Here is a 14,303-nt window from a genome sequence, read left to right on the forward strand (position 1 = left end):
ATCATTAAAATTAATCATTAATCTTGAAAAAAGTTAATCAAAAGAGTAATACACTCTTTTGGCTCCCTTGGTATCACATTTTACTCCACCTTACTGGCAGTTCCTTCCTAGTCTCTTTCATAAATTTTTCCTTTCAACCTGATGTTTCAATATTGGAATTGCACCCTAGGCCACCTTCTGTTCCAAAACAATCTTTCCCTCATCAATTTCTTCAGTTCCCTGACTCTCAAATATTTATCTTTAACCCAATAATTCTTTTGCACTTGTGACCAGCACAGACAACTGCCTACAATGACATTTTCAATTTGAGGTCTCATGTGCGTCTCAAACTCTGTGTGTCCAAAACAGATCCATTACCTTCTTCACACTCCATGATCCCTCCCCTGTGTTCTCCATCTCAGGGCCTTGCTCTGCCATTTGCCCATGTCAGAAACCTAGAGGCCATCTTTAGCTCTTCCTTCTTCTCTCCTCTGTCACTCAGTTCATTAGAGCATCACTTCTACCTCCAGGATAGATTTCAAATCCATCTCCCTCTTCACGTTCACTGATACCACACTAGTTCAACTCTATTATCTCTCTTTCAGACTTAAAAAATAGTGTCTTAATTGATGTCCCCCATCCACTATTGCTGCTTCAATCTATTTCCACACATATGCTATAATGTTTTTTAAAAATGCAAATTCAATCATTTATGCCATGTTTCTGCCTAAAATGCTTAATGCCACCCTGGCTGGTGTGGCTCAGTGGACTGAGTGCCAGCCTGCAAACCAAAAGGGTCTACAGCTCAATTCCCAGTCTAGGGCACATGCCTGCTTGCAGACCAGGTCCATAGTAGGGAGCACACGAGAGGCAACCACACATTGATGTTTCTCTCCCTTTCTTTCTCCCTCCCTTTCCCTCTCTAAAAAAGGAAATACTTAATGTCTTCTCATGGACACTGTGTCTGTCTAGCCATCACTGTATCTTTAGTGCATAAAACAAGTTCCTGGCACAGAATAGGCACTCAGTAAATATTTATGCATGAATAAACAAAATGAATGTTCATGATCTTGTTCCAGGAACCTTAGTTTTAATCAAAGTTGAAGAGGGAATGAAGTCCATATATGAAAAGCTTACAGCTAACATCATGCTTCACGGTGAAAGAATAAAAACCTTTCCCCAAAGATCAAGAACAAAAGAGAGTGCTCACTATTGCCACTTCTATTTAATATAGTACTACAAGTTCTAGCTAGAGCAAGTAGGCGAGAAGAAGAAACTAAAGGCATCCAAGTTAGAAAGGAGTAAGTAAATTTATCTCCGCTCACAGATTACATGATCTTATTTTTTAGAAAATTCAAAATTTTCACCAAAAACCTGTTAGAGATAATAAATGAATTCAGCAGTTTCAAAATATGAAATCAACACAAAAATCTGTTGCATTTTTATAGATTAGCAATAAACATCAGAAAAGGAAATTAAGAAAGCAAGGTCAGGATTGAGCACTGGCCTGTGAACAAAAGGGTCGCTGGTTCAATTCCCAGTCAGGGCACAAGCCTGGCTTGTGGGCCAGGTCCCCAGTAGGGGGCGCACAAGAGGCAACCACACATTAATGTTTCCCTCCCTCTCTTTCTCCCTCCCCTCCCCTTTGTCTAAAAACAAATAAATAAAATCTTAAAAAATAAAAAATAAAATAAAAAAGAAAGAAAGTTCAATTACAATAGTATCAAAAAAGTAAAATACTTAAAAATAAATTTAACCAACAAGGCAAAATACTTGAAAACTGAAAACTATAAAACATTGTTAAAAAGATTAAAGACCTAAATAAATTAAAAGACATCATGTCGGGGGAGAGGGATGTAAAGGAACTAAATAGTAATAGAAAAAAAAACACAATAAAAATAAAATGAAAAAAGAAGACATGCCGTGTTCATGGATTGGAAGGCAGTATTGTTAAGATGACAATACTGCCCAAAGTGATCTATACATTCAGTGCAATTCCTGTTAAAATCCCAATGTCATTTCTTAAAGAAATAGAAAAACCTATACTAAAATTCATATGAAATCTCAAAGGATCCTGAATACTCAAAGCAATATCTGGAAAAATAGAACAAAGTTGGAGGACTTTCACCTTCTTATTTCAAAACTTACTAGAAAGCTACAATAAAAAAAAGGTGTGGTACCAACATAAGGACAGACCCAGAGACTGATAAGATAGACTACAGAGCCAGAAATAAATCCTATGTATATGGCCAATAGATTTTTTCAGCTTTATTGATGTATAATTGACATTGCTAATTCATTTTTTAAATATACATAATTTTATTACAATTTTTTTAAAGGCAAAATGCAACATTCTAAAAAAACCAAACTTACCATTGATACTAATTCCTATGAGTTTGCTCTGCTACCATGTACAAGTCAAGAAATTAAAGAAACCATTAAATATTTAGAAGTATTTAACATCCAAAGCCTTAAAATCTAATTTTATGTAGGAGCCTCTCAAAAAGCTACAACCTACATTTTGAAAAAATCAGTTTCTCTACAAAAAAATCTTACCAGCTATACAAAAATCTGTACAGTTTTTATACTGAAACTAACATTGAGCTGCACTTGAATTCACATTCTTACCAAAACAGTTGCCTGGGCACACACACATATTCCACACACATCGTTGCAGGATAGCCATTTATTCTTCGTCTTCATCCTCTTCCTCCCCCTCATCTTCAGGTTCCTCCTTCTGCTCTGAGCCTGTTGGCTTGCCAGGGCCCCTTTCCCACTTCACTTTTGCCCTTGGCCCGGGACGCAGCAATATTCTTTCTGTAATTCCCCATTAGCTTAGCTGCTTTTTGTTCATATGGTTGCTTATCTTTGGCTGACTGTCCAGACCACATTTCACCCAATTTTTTACAGTATCCCCAATGGATAAACCAGGGTGTTCACTTTTGATCGTTGAGCAATGTTCAGAGCAAAACAGGAAGGAGGCAGATGAAGGTCTTTTAAGAGCATTGGGATTTTTTTTTTTCCTTTTCTTTCTTGTCACCTTTGGGGGGAACATAATTTTTCATCTCCCTGTAATAGCGAGCTTTGTCACTCTTTGCCATACCTTTGAACTTTGACTTTCCCTTCGCAGACATGGTCTTCCAACTCCCCAAATATTTGTTAGAGAATTCAGAAAAATTGACCAAAGAGTCGGGATGTTTCTTGTTGTGCTCTACCCGGCAGGTTTACACGGAGAAGGCGTAGGAGGGCATCCTGCCCCTCAGCTTGTTGGGGTCTCCTTTAGCCATGGCGATAAAGGGAGTCTATCGGGTGGTAGGTTTCCCTCAGGCAGGGTCCGACTGAGATGCTTCCCTCGCTGGACTCCAGTTTGAACTGGTTTATTGTTTACCCAATACTCAGGCTGTTGTTTTGTGCTAATTGATTTTTGAAAAGGACAGTCATTTCAACAAATGGTGCTGGAAAAACTGAATATTGGCATACAAGTGAAAGAAGTTGGATCTTTACCTTATACCATATACAAAAATTAGTTCAAAATGGACTAAAGACCTAAATGTAAGAGCTTAAACTCTAGAATTCTTAGCAGAAACATATAGCAAATTCTCCATAACATTGGATTTGTCAGTGATATTTTGGATATGACACAAAAAACGTAAATCCACAAAAGAAAAAATTGATAAATTGGACTTCATCACAGTTGAAGACTTTTGTGCATCACAGTGCACTATCAAGAGAATGAAAGGACAATCCACAAAATGGGAACAGATGTTTGTAAATCACATATCTAATAAGGAATTAATATTCAGAATATACTGTATAAAGAATTCCTACAACTCAACAACAAAAAAGGAACAACTGTATTTAAAAATGCACGGACTTGAATAGACATTTCTCCAAAAAAGATGTACAAATGTCTGACGAGCACATACAAAGATGTTCAACATCGTTAGTTATTAGGTAAATGCAAATCAAAACAACTTCATACCCATTAGGATGACTATCAAAAATAGAAAATAAATTTTGGGGAGGATATGGAGGAACTGGAACCTGCATGCATTGCTGATGACAATGTAAAATGGTTCAACTTCTGTAGATAACTGTGGAGGCTCCTCAAAAATTAAGCATAGAATTACCATGTGACGCAGCAATTCCACTCCTGTATATGCCCAAAAGAATGGGAAGCAGGGACTTGACAACTGTTTGTACACCCAGGTTCATAGAGGTATTATTCATGATAGTAAGAGAGTTGCCTGATGGCCTTCGAAGTGGACTTTTCCCTGCCTTTGGCCTTTAACTGAAACATCGGCTCTTCCTGGGTCTCCAGCCTGCCGCTCTTTAGACTGGAACTACGCCATTGGTTCTCCTGGTTCTCAGGCCTTCAGATTTGGGCGGAATTATACCACTGACTTTCCTGGATCTCCACCTTTCCAACCCACCCTGCAGATCTTGGGATATATCAGCCTCCATAATCACATGAGCCAATTCCTTATAACAAATCTGTTATATATTATAATAAATAATATAATAAATCATGTAAAGAAATTTGTTATGTACATATATAGAATATATACATCCATCTATATAAATAGACCTATTTGAGAGATATATATGTGTTTGTGTGTGTATATATGCGTGTGCGTGTGCGTGTGCGTGCACGCGTTTGTATGCTATTTGCTCTGTTTCTCTGGACAGACAACCTTGACTAATACAGGCAGACACAGAGATGAGAAAAAAATATGACCATAATTAAGGGTTGAGAGTTTGGGAGTTCCTATTTGGTTTGAGGGCAGTAGGTTCATAGTGGAGCTGACACTGAGCTGGGCCTTCAAGGTACCATTTCTATAGGAAGGGCTGGAGAAGTCAAAGGATAGAAAAAATTCCAAGCCGAAGCAACAGTAGGAGCAAACACATACACACAGGAAAATGCTGGCTGCATTTGAAAACGAATACATCACAGCATACCCCTTTATAGTTTATTGCTTGCTTCCACACACACTAATGAGCCATCACATAGGAAGCAAGAAAAACGGGGACCCAAATGGATAATAAACTTGTCGAACATCCCACTCAGAAAAACCTAAGTTGTTTACTCTTACCCCAAACCCACAGCCTCTAGAGTGAAGTTTAATCCACTCAAGACACTTCCCAGCCTGGTCAGAATGCCCTTTCTTCCTCTTTCTCATAAGCCCTCTCCAGATATTCTGCATTCATCCAAGGAAGGCTTGGAATTTCCAGAGAGAGCCCAGGAACCTGGATACAAGTGACCCGACCAACGGGAAAAAGCTAAATCCTAACCTGCCAGCAGAGAAAGCTAAAAAGCAACTGATTTATTCCACAAAATCCTCCAAAGGCTCACGAATTTGCAGTTCCAAGGAACTCGAAAGGAGGATGCGTGCGCCCGCGAATAAGGAGGTGTAGATGAAAGCTGAGAAGCAGATCTCCAGACCTCTTCCCTCCACTCCCCATTACTGAGGACTGTTTCCCCCTCTCCCCCGACACGCATCTACAGGTTTATCCTCTAGAAAGGCCAAACAGAGGGTCTCTGAACTGTAGGACACCATGCCCATTTGAGATCATAGATGTGGCTTCTAAATTAGAAAACTCGCTGCGTGTATGCCGTTGGCTGCCCGCTGAGACCCACAGCCTTCCGTCCCCTTTCAGCAACCAGCACACCGGCGGCCCGGTATTTTTCCTCCGGGAAGGAGGCTGGTAGGTTCTTCTCTGGGAAGTCTGACTATCCCAGGAGGAGAGACCTAAAGATCCAGACACTTGGGGATTCTCCTCCCAGCAAACGGCCCCATCTAAAGCCAGAGTGTCCAGTCAGCATTTTGGTTCCCGGGTCAGATACTTCCCCTCTGCGCCTCTATAGCCCTTCTCCACCTTGCCTTCGGCCCTGGGATGTTTCCAGGTGTGGAGGGCAGGAGCTGGCCTTCTTCCTCCCTCCGACTTCTGGCTTGTTTGGCCCACGTGGAGCCCGGGAAAAAAACAGGAGGAAGGGAGGAAAGTGAGGTCAGACATTTATTTTTTTTTCTGTTGCTCCCTGATGGATCACCTCAGGCTGCCTATGTCTCTCAACCAAAGTCACAGATCTCCTTCCTGCACACAGCCTTTTTGTAAAATAAATCCTCCTGAAATTATTTTCATTCGAATGGACCATATTTTTTTTTAACTGTTGGGACATAACTAACATAGTCCCCCCTCTCATAAATGATCAGAGAGTCAAGGATTACCAGGCAGCCGAGAAAGGCCTCAAGCATGAAGACAGAAACAAACAAACAATAACAACAACAACAAAAACAGCATAAAAAGTGACTTGCAGAAACAGAGTCTGTGTGGGAAGAAGACTTTTTAAAAAAGTATCACTGATATCCTCAGAGAGACACTAAAAGATATTGCATTCATGAAGCAAAAATGGGTGCTATTTAAAAAGAGAAAGAACAGAGATCACAAGAGCTCTTGGAAATTAAAAACATGAGAGCAGAAATTAAAAACTCAGTAGAAGAGTTCAAAGAGAAAGTTAAATATCCCAAAAGGTAGCACAAATAAAAAACACAAAGAAATAGAACACAGCCCTGGCTGGTGTGGCTCAGTGGATTAAGTGCTGGCCTGCAAACCAAAGGGGCACAGGTTCGATTTCCAGTCAGGGCACATGCCTGGGTTGCAGCCTGATCCCCAGTAGGGGACGTGCAAGAGGCAACCACATATTGACGTTTCTCTCCCTCTCTTTCTCCTTCCCTTACCCTCTCTCTAGAAATAATTTAAAAAAAATAGAACACAAAAGGAAAAAAATAAGAAAATTAGAGACAGTCCAAGAAGTACACTGTTTGCATAATAAGAGAGAAGAGAGAAAATAGAGTGAAAGAAATAATTAATTTGAGCTTTCTCAGAACTAAAGAACATGAGTTTCTGGACTGAAAGAGCCAGCTGAGTGACTAATATAGAGATGAAACTAGATCTACACCAACGGAGAACTGAAACCAATGAAAGACTTCACAGATTTTCAGAGAGAGACAAAAAATAATCACCACAATGCCCAGTGTGCCAGTTATCCATTTATTGCTTTTCAGCTCTAAATTTACCTTTTGATATATTCTCAGTGATAATGGATGGGATTTTTTTCCTTTCTTAATCCTTATCCAAGGATATTTTTGTAATTGCTTTTAGAGAGAGAGGAAGAGGGAAAGAGGAAGCGAAACATCAACTGGCTGCCCTCTCGCACGCTGAGGACCAGGGATTGAACCCACAACCTGAGCACGTGCCCTGACTGGGAATCAAACATGAGACCTTTCAGTCTACAGGATGATGCTTAACCAACTGAGCCACACCAGCCAGGGATGGATGGGATTCTTTTAAGTATTTCTACTTTGTAGCAATTACAATGTTAACCTTTCCAGGTAGAAGGTGCTGGAGGGCATTTGCAGAAGGAAGGGGCTTTTCCTGCCAGTTTCAGCAGCTGCACTACAGGTCAGAGATGTAGGTAGAAGGACATCCTGGGATGCTCTGCCCCAGACATGCCCCGACTCTCCTTTCACTGTTGCAACACTAACTACACCAGTCTCCCTGCCCACTCTGCATGCCCAACCACTGTGGCTCGCCTGTGCCCACAGGCAAAGGTTGCTTCCTACTTGGGCCCAGCAAACCAATGAACTTCTCTGCCATTCATTGTGCTACAACTACACCTTCTGCAGTGAGAGTTGAACCCCTGCCTTGGGGAAAGAGCCCTTCCAAATTTATCCTTTCTTGGAAATCTCCCTCAGCTCCCAGGAACCAGAGTTCTCTTATATTTTGTAATGATTCTTTGGACCTAGTTTAATATTTCTTTAGAGAAAACATTCCTGTTTAAATCACTCTGTGATTCTGCCTGTTGATTGAACCCAGAAAGATAGAATCAGGAATCAGAATGATTTGGTCTCAGTAGCAATACTAGAAGAAAGAAGGCAATAGAGCAATGCTTTCAAAATTGTGATGGGAAAGTATTTTCAACCTAGAATTTTATACCCAGCCAAAATATGAATCATACATAAGGGTAGAATAAGGACATTTAAAATCAACCCCTGAGAGTTTGGAGCGTTGCACAAAAATGTGGCTAGTAACAGATGTGGCTAGTAGTAGGTCTGTGGATCTGTAGGAGGGAGAAAGCCACAGCAGAGATGCTCGGTCCACCTGGGCATGGGGAGGTGGCGGGTTCAGTTAGGAAGAACCAGCCTGCACCTACCTCTGTAGAGACATGCCTGCAGGTCTGCAGCTACAGACAACCCGCTGTGGAACAGCCAACCACTTCGTTCTTGCTTTCAGAATCAGGCTCTGTCCTCCAGACATGCTTAGCTGTGGTTTATGAATGACTCCACCCTCAAATCCTCTGCTCTCAGGGTCTCCAACTTAAACAATCAAGATACACACTTCCACTTCTAGGCACCACACTCTATGCCCTTCCTGCAGCTGATGGAGGGGAGGGGAGTAGAAGGGAAGAATTGTAGAGTCATGAAAAACTTGAGAGATAAATACAGTCATGTACAACTTCCGTCATATGCAACAGTGGTACCATAAGATTGTAGTGGGTTATAAGCAAAAAGTTTGTTTGCAATGTTGAGAGAAAAGGCTGGACCCAACTAGATATTGAATTTACTGCTAGCATGGGGACAGTTTAAATTAATGATGCCTTGCGCCTTCCTGCAGCTGGGGCCCGAAGTTGTTCAGGGAGGTAGAGGAGTGGGCCAGGGATGAGAGGAGCCTGGGAGCCCCACCCCCACCCCTGCAAAAACATAAGCGCACACACCTGTGCCCATGACCCCCTTCCCTTTCCTCTATTTCTCTTTCCATTTTCCTCCCAGTCTCGTTCCTCTCTCTCCTCCCCCGCTCTCCTCCGTCTCTTCCTTTTATTATTTCTCCTCTCAAGCTTTGTGTCTCCGGCTATCATTCGACCTCTTCTCTTCTCTACTTCCCTCTCTCCCTTCCTTTCACCTCCTGATGTCTACCCTCCCTCTTGTGGGGCTTCTCTACACAGCCCCGTCTCTGCCCCAGCCAAGGTGTATGTGCATGCTCACACTTTGTCTTTTATAACATCTTGGCTGTACCTTTTCTATGTTTAGATAGCCAAATGCTGTTGTGTTACAGTTGCCTACAGTATCAGTCCAGCGGCATGCTGTGCAGGCTTGTAGCCTAGGGGTCCCAGGCTGCCCCAGACAGCCTATGTATGTAGCAGGCTATACCATCTAGGGTTGTGTAAGAGCACTCTATGATGTTTATTCAATGAGGAAATCACCTAGTGACACATTTCTCACAATACATCCCCATTGTTAAGCCACACAGGACTGTAAATTGGAAATTGGCCCTATTGTTTTCTCTGAGAAATAGGAAATGGCAGTATCGGAAGGACCCGAAAAGCCTTTGAACTGGGGTAGGGCAGGCTCTTCACTCAACACAGCCCAGGGGCTTAGCTTATTCCCAGGATAAGGCTGAAATACCTTGGCAGGGGGAAGCGTTCTCTAGACATCACCTCCGCTTTTATCTCTGGCCTCATCTCTGGCCACTTTCTCCTTACTGTTTGGGTTCAGGCCACAATAAACAATGTTCTTGATTCAAGAACATTGCCTCCACGTGAGCGCGTTGGGCTCTTGCTCTGGGCTCCACACTTAGAAATCCCCACATTACACACACATGCCCATGCACACACACTTATTTAATACATATAGACTCTGTCACTTGCAATCAGGCACCTCTTGCTGGCACAGAGTGACTCCAGACCTTAAACCTCTGCTCACAGGAGTGGTGGTCCCTGGGGCTGCTTCTTGACACCCACTCCCCTTCTCTGCACTGGAGCAGCCTCAGGCGTTGATGAGATTGGCCCCCACCTCCAAACCCAGGCATGGGCCCAGGTCCAACTAAGCCAGTCAACAGACCTCGTCCCGACACACACACAGAGGGCACAGCAATTCCCTGGTCAAAGTGCTTGGTGATGGAGAGGGCACGTGGTTCAGTTTGAGGACAGCCATGCGGATGACACAGTAGACACCTCTCTCTTGTTCTGGATCGTGCCAAGTAGAGGCGTGAGGCCTAGAAAATGGTACAGCTATTTTGCTGCTCTGAGAAGAGCCGGCCTTGGATCATGGCCCCCCGGCACCCCATCACCCAAAAGACAACTGGAGAAGGCTGAGCTAAAGCCCACTCATTGCTGTTTGGGCCTTCCTGATCCTCCACCTCACGGTCAGCAAACCCTGGCCCTCGTGCCTGAGTGGGTCCACTGGCTTTTTGCACAGCACATTATGGATGAATCTCATGAATGCAAAAGAAGCCAGGCGCAAAATCATGCAGATTACATGATTCAATTGATTTAAAGTGCAAAAGCTGGCAAAGCCGATGTGTGGTGCGAGGATCAGGATCGAGGCAACCTTTGGGGGTGTGAGGGTTGTGCCTGGAGCGGGACACAGGCAAGGTCTCCTGTGGTAGTTACATGGGTAGTTCACTTCATGGAGTTATTTCTAGACACTTGTTTTTCAAGCTTGTTATAAATGGCATTTTTCTTTGTTAATACTTTTTAATTGAAATACATTATTTATAGCCATGAATTGCACTAAACTTAAGTGTATAGTTCAGTGATTTTTTTGCATAGATATACACCCACGAAAGCTCCACCCAGATCGAGATATAAAATATTTCTAACATCGCAGAAGGTTCTTTGCCATCATCATCCCACAAAAGAGTAACCACTACTCTGAGAATGACTGTTGTTAGTTCTGCCTCTTCTTAATTTGGGCATAAATTAAGTCAAACAGAATATTGTCTTTTGTGTCTTGTTTATCTTGTTCAACATAATGTCTCTGAGATTAGTCCATATTACTGTGTGTATCGATTGATACAATATACAATTTGTTTATTCTGTTAGAAGACACTTGGACTGTTTTGACTTCTTGTCTGTTGTGAATAAAGTTGCTTTGAACATTCTTGTACGTGTCTTTTGATAGACATACGCACATATTTGTCTCACCTACAAGCGAATTTTCTGATCATAGGATAGGTATATGTTTAATTTCAGTAGCTAGAGGTAGAGGTACTGCAAATCAGTTTTCCAGAGTACATGAACCAACTTACAATCCCACTAACAAGATATGAGAGTTACAGTTGCTTCACTTCCTTGCCAACACTTGGTATTGCCATCTATTTTATTTTAGCTCTTCTTGTAAGTATGCAGTAGTATCGAGTTATAGTTTTAATTAACATTTCTCTGTTGTTAAACATCTTTTATATGTTAATTGGTCCTTTTTGAAATGCCCACTCAAGTCTTAGGCTCATTTTTAAATTGAATTGTTTATTTTCTTTGTTAGATTTTATTTATTTATTTTTTTAAAGAGAGGGGAAGGGAGGGAGAAAGAGATGGAGAGAATGAATGATGTAAGAAAGAAACATTGATCGATTGGTTGTCTCTAGTATGTGGCCCAACTGGGGACAGAACCGCAACCCACACATGTGCCCTGACCGGCAATCTAACCCATGACCCTTTGCTTTGCAGGATGATGTCTAACCAAGTGAGCCACACCGGTCAGAGCTGTTTTCTTATTTACTTGTTATTTATATATTCTGATATAAATTGTTTGTTGATTATATGTAATGCAAATACATTTTGTCAGTCTGAAATGCATTTTCACTCTCTTAGTGATATCTTTTGGTAAATAGGAGTTTTTCATTGTAATAAAATGTAGTTTATTAATATTTTAATTATATGGTAAATATTTTTTGTCTCCTATTTAAGAAATTCTCTTCAATTCAAGGTCATGAAAACATTCTTCTTTCTTTTCTTAGAGAAGTTTTATTTTCTTATCTTTTATATGTTGGCCTGTGATTCATTTTGAATTAATTTTTTGTATTAAAAGATAAGGCTCAGCACTTATTTTTTCCATCTATAATTAATTGTTCCAGTATATTTATTTCAAAGACCATCTAATTTTTCATTGTATATAGAAATAGAATCTTTTTCTTATTTAACCTTATATTCATAGTCTTACTACTTCATTTGTTAATATTAATAGTTTATCCATAGATTCTTTTGAGTTTTCTATGTACACAATCATGTTATCTGCAACAAGATTGTTTTATTTCCAATACTTGCAACTTTTATTTCTTTTTCTTGCCTTGATTGCATTGGCCTCCAGAACAAAAATACTGACTAGAAGTTATGAGAGTAGATAACCTTGTCTCATTTTCATCTCCGAAAGAAAGTTTTCAATATTTCCCTATTAAGTAATGATGTAAGATGTAAGATTTTAAAAATCATACTCTTTATCAGAGTAAGAAAGTGTCTTTCTATTCCTAGTTTTCTAAGAGTATTTATTATAAATAGTATAGAATTTTATCAAACACATTTTTTTATCTATTGAGGTAGCCATGTGGTTTTTTTTCATTTATTCTGTTAATGTGATAAATTACATTGATAAACTTTCAACTCTTACCAATAGGGGAACTCAAGAGTTAAAGATTTTAGCTGTAGTTACAGTTAAGAGGCTTAAGTGATTAATGCATGTGGAAAGCTGTGGTTCCATGAACTAGAATACATGACCCATGTGACTCCAGGCACTCAACAAACAATTCAACCTTTGTGTCCCAGGTGTCTGCAAGTCATGGAGCTGGTATCTGAGTCATTGTGTTCCAGGGTGGGAAAGTCCATGATGCAGATATGAATTTTTGATCAGTAGATAAAGAAATACTAGAAAAATCACTGGTGGACTGATATTCTTATCTGATTAACCTCTTTCCAAACCCTTTACCTATCCTTTTCTTTTCCTTATAAAAATGTCAGTTTGAGGTGAGATATTAAAAAGACTTTTTTTGCATTTTTTAAAATTTTTAAATCATGTTTATTCTATTACAGTTGTCTCAATTTTCCCCCCTTTACCCCCTCCACCCATCCCACCCCCACCCCTGGCTCCCACAGTCGATTCCCACACTGTTGTCCATGTCCATGAGTCATTCATACATGTTCTTTGTCTAGTCCCTGCCCCTTCTTTCCACCGTTGTTCTCTATTCCGATCCCTTCTGGTCACTTTCAGTCTGCTCCATGTTTCCATGCCTGTGGTTTATTTTGTTTGTTTGTTTATTTTGTTGAATAGATTCCACTTATAGGTGAGATTATATGGTATTTGTCTTTCACCAACTGGCTTATTTCACTTAGCATAATATTCTCCAGTTCCATCCATGTTGTTGCAAAATGTAGGAATTCTTTCCTTCCTTCCTTCTTTCTTTCTTTTTTTTTCTTTCTTTCTTTCTTTTTTAATCCACATCAATTTTATTTATTTTTTAAATGTCAGAGACAATTATAAAATATTAAAAAATTGAAAACCCACGGGATCTCCAACTGCATGCGAGAGCAACCTGGAGAGACTTTGACAGCTCAGGTCAGCGTAATACCTGCAGCTGCCACTCGCCTTTCCTATAGTTTCAAAAAAAAAAAAAAAATTGAAAACCATTATAAAGTCTCAGCAATTAAACCAACATGACACCAGCACAGAAATAATCAAGTAGATCAATGAAACATAATGAGCATCCTAGAAACAAATGTATATATCTGTCTAAAAATGTAATAGTGATTAAATTGATATTTCAAATCAATGAGGAAAATAAAGCTTATTCAACAAATAAGGTGCATGGACCACTATTACTTGAAATAAAACAAATATAGAGCCCTATTTCACACATTATACAAGAAATATTTAGGTTAGTTAAAAAGCAATATGTAAAATCTAAGGAGTTTTAGGAGAAAATACATGCTAATATTTTTCCTACCCTGAAGTAAAATATTCAAACCCAGAAGCTATAAAGTAAAATATTGACAATATGACTATATTAAACATTTAAGACTATATAGTAATATATATATAAAAAAGTTAAAGGGCAAGTAATAGAATAGGAAAGTATTTGCAACACATCTAAAAAAGGGTTAATAGTTTTTTGGGGTTTTTTAGGGAAAAAATTCTACAAAGATTTAATAAAAAAAAAATGGATAAAGAATACCAAAAAGTCATTTGAAGCTTTTTAAAAATAATAGAAATAGGCAGGAAATATACAAGAACAGGTTTAGTTTCAACAAATAATGAAGTAACAATTAAAATAACACATCATTGTCGCAATCAGATTAATAACTAATACAAATATTGGTAATATCAAGTATTGGTGACTGTGAAAGGAATTGTGTATTCATAGACTCTTTTTCTTCGTCTTCTTAAAGCAGTCCCTTTAGCATATTTTGCAGTGCTGGTTTGGTGGAGGTGTATTCTTTTAGCTTTCTTTTGTCTGGGAAACTCCTCATTTCGCCACCATTTTAATTGAGAGCCTTGCTG

General features: G+C 39.7%; 1 pseudogene; it reads left to right on the top strand.

Annotated features, from left to right (window-relative positions):
* The first annotated feature begins 13,283 nt into the window (after positions 1 to 13,283).
* On the top strand, positions 13,284 to 13,404 carry LOC129062496 (uncharacterized; annotated as a pseudogene).
* Positions 13,405 to 14,303: the final 899 nt, after the last annotated feature.

Source organism: Pteronotus mesoamericanus, unplaced genomic scaffold (genome assembly GCF_021234165.1).
Source record: "Pteronotus mesoamericanus isolate MK-2021 breed Mesoamerican mustached bat unplaced genomic scaffold, CSHL_Meso_final scaffold_705, whole genome shotgun sequence".
Classification (NCBI taxonomy): domain Eukaryota; kingdom Metazoa; phylum Chordata; class Mammalia; order Chiroptera; family Mormoopidae; genus Pteronotus; species Pteronotus mesoamericanus.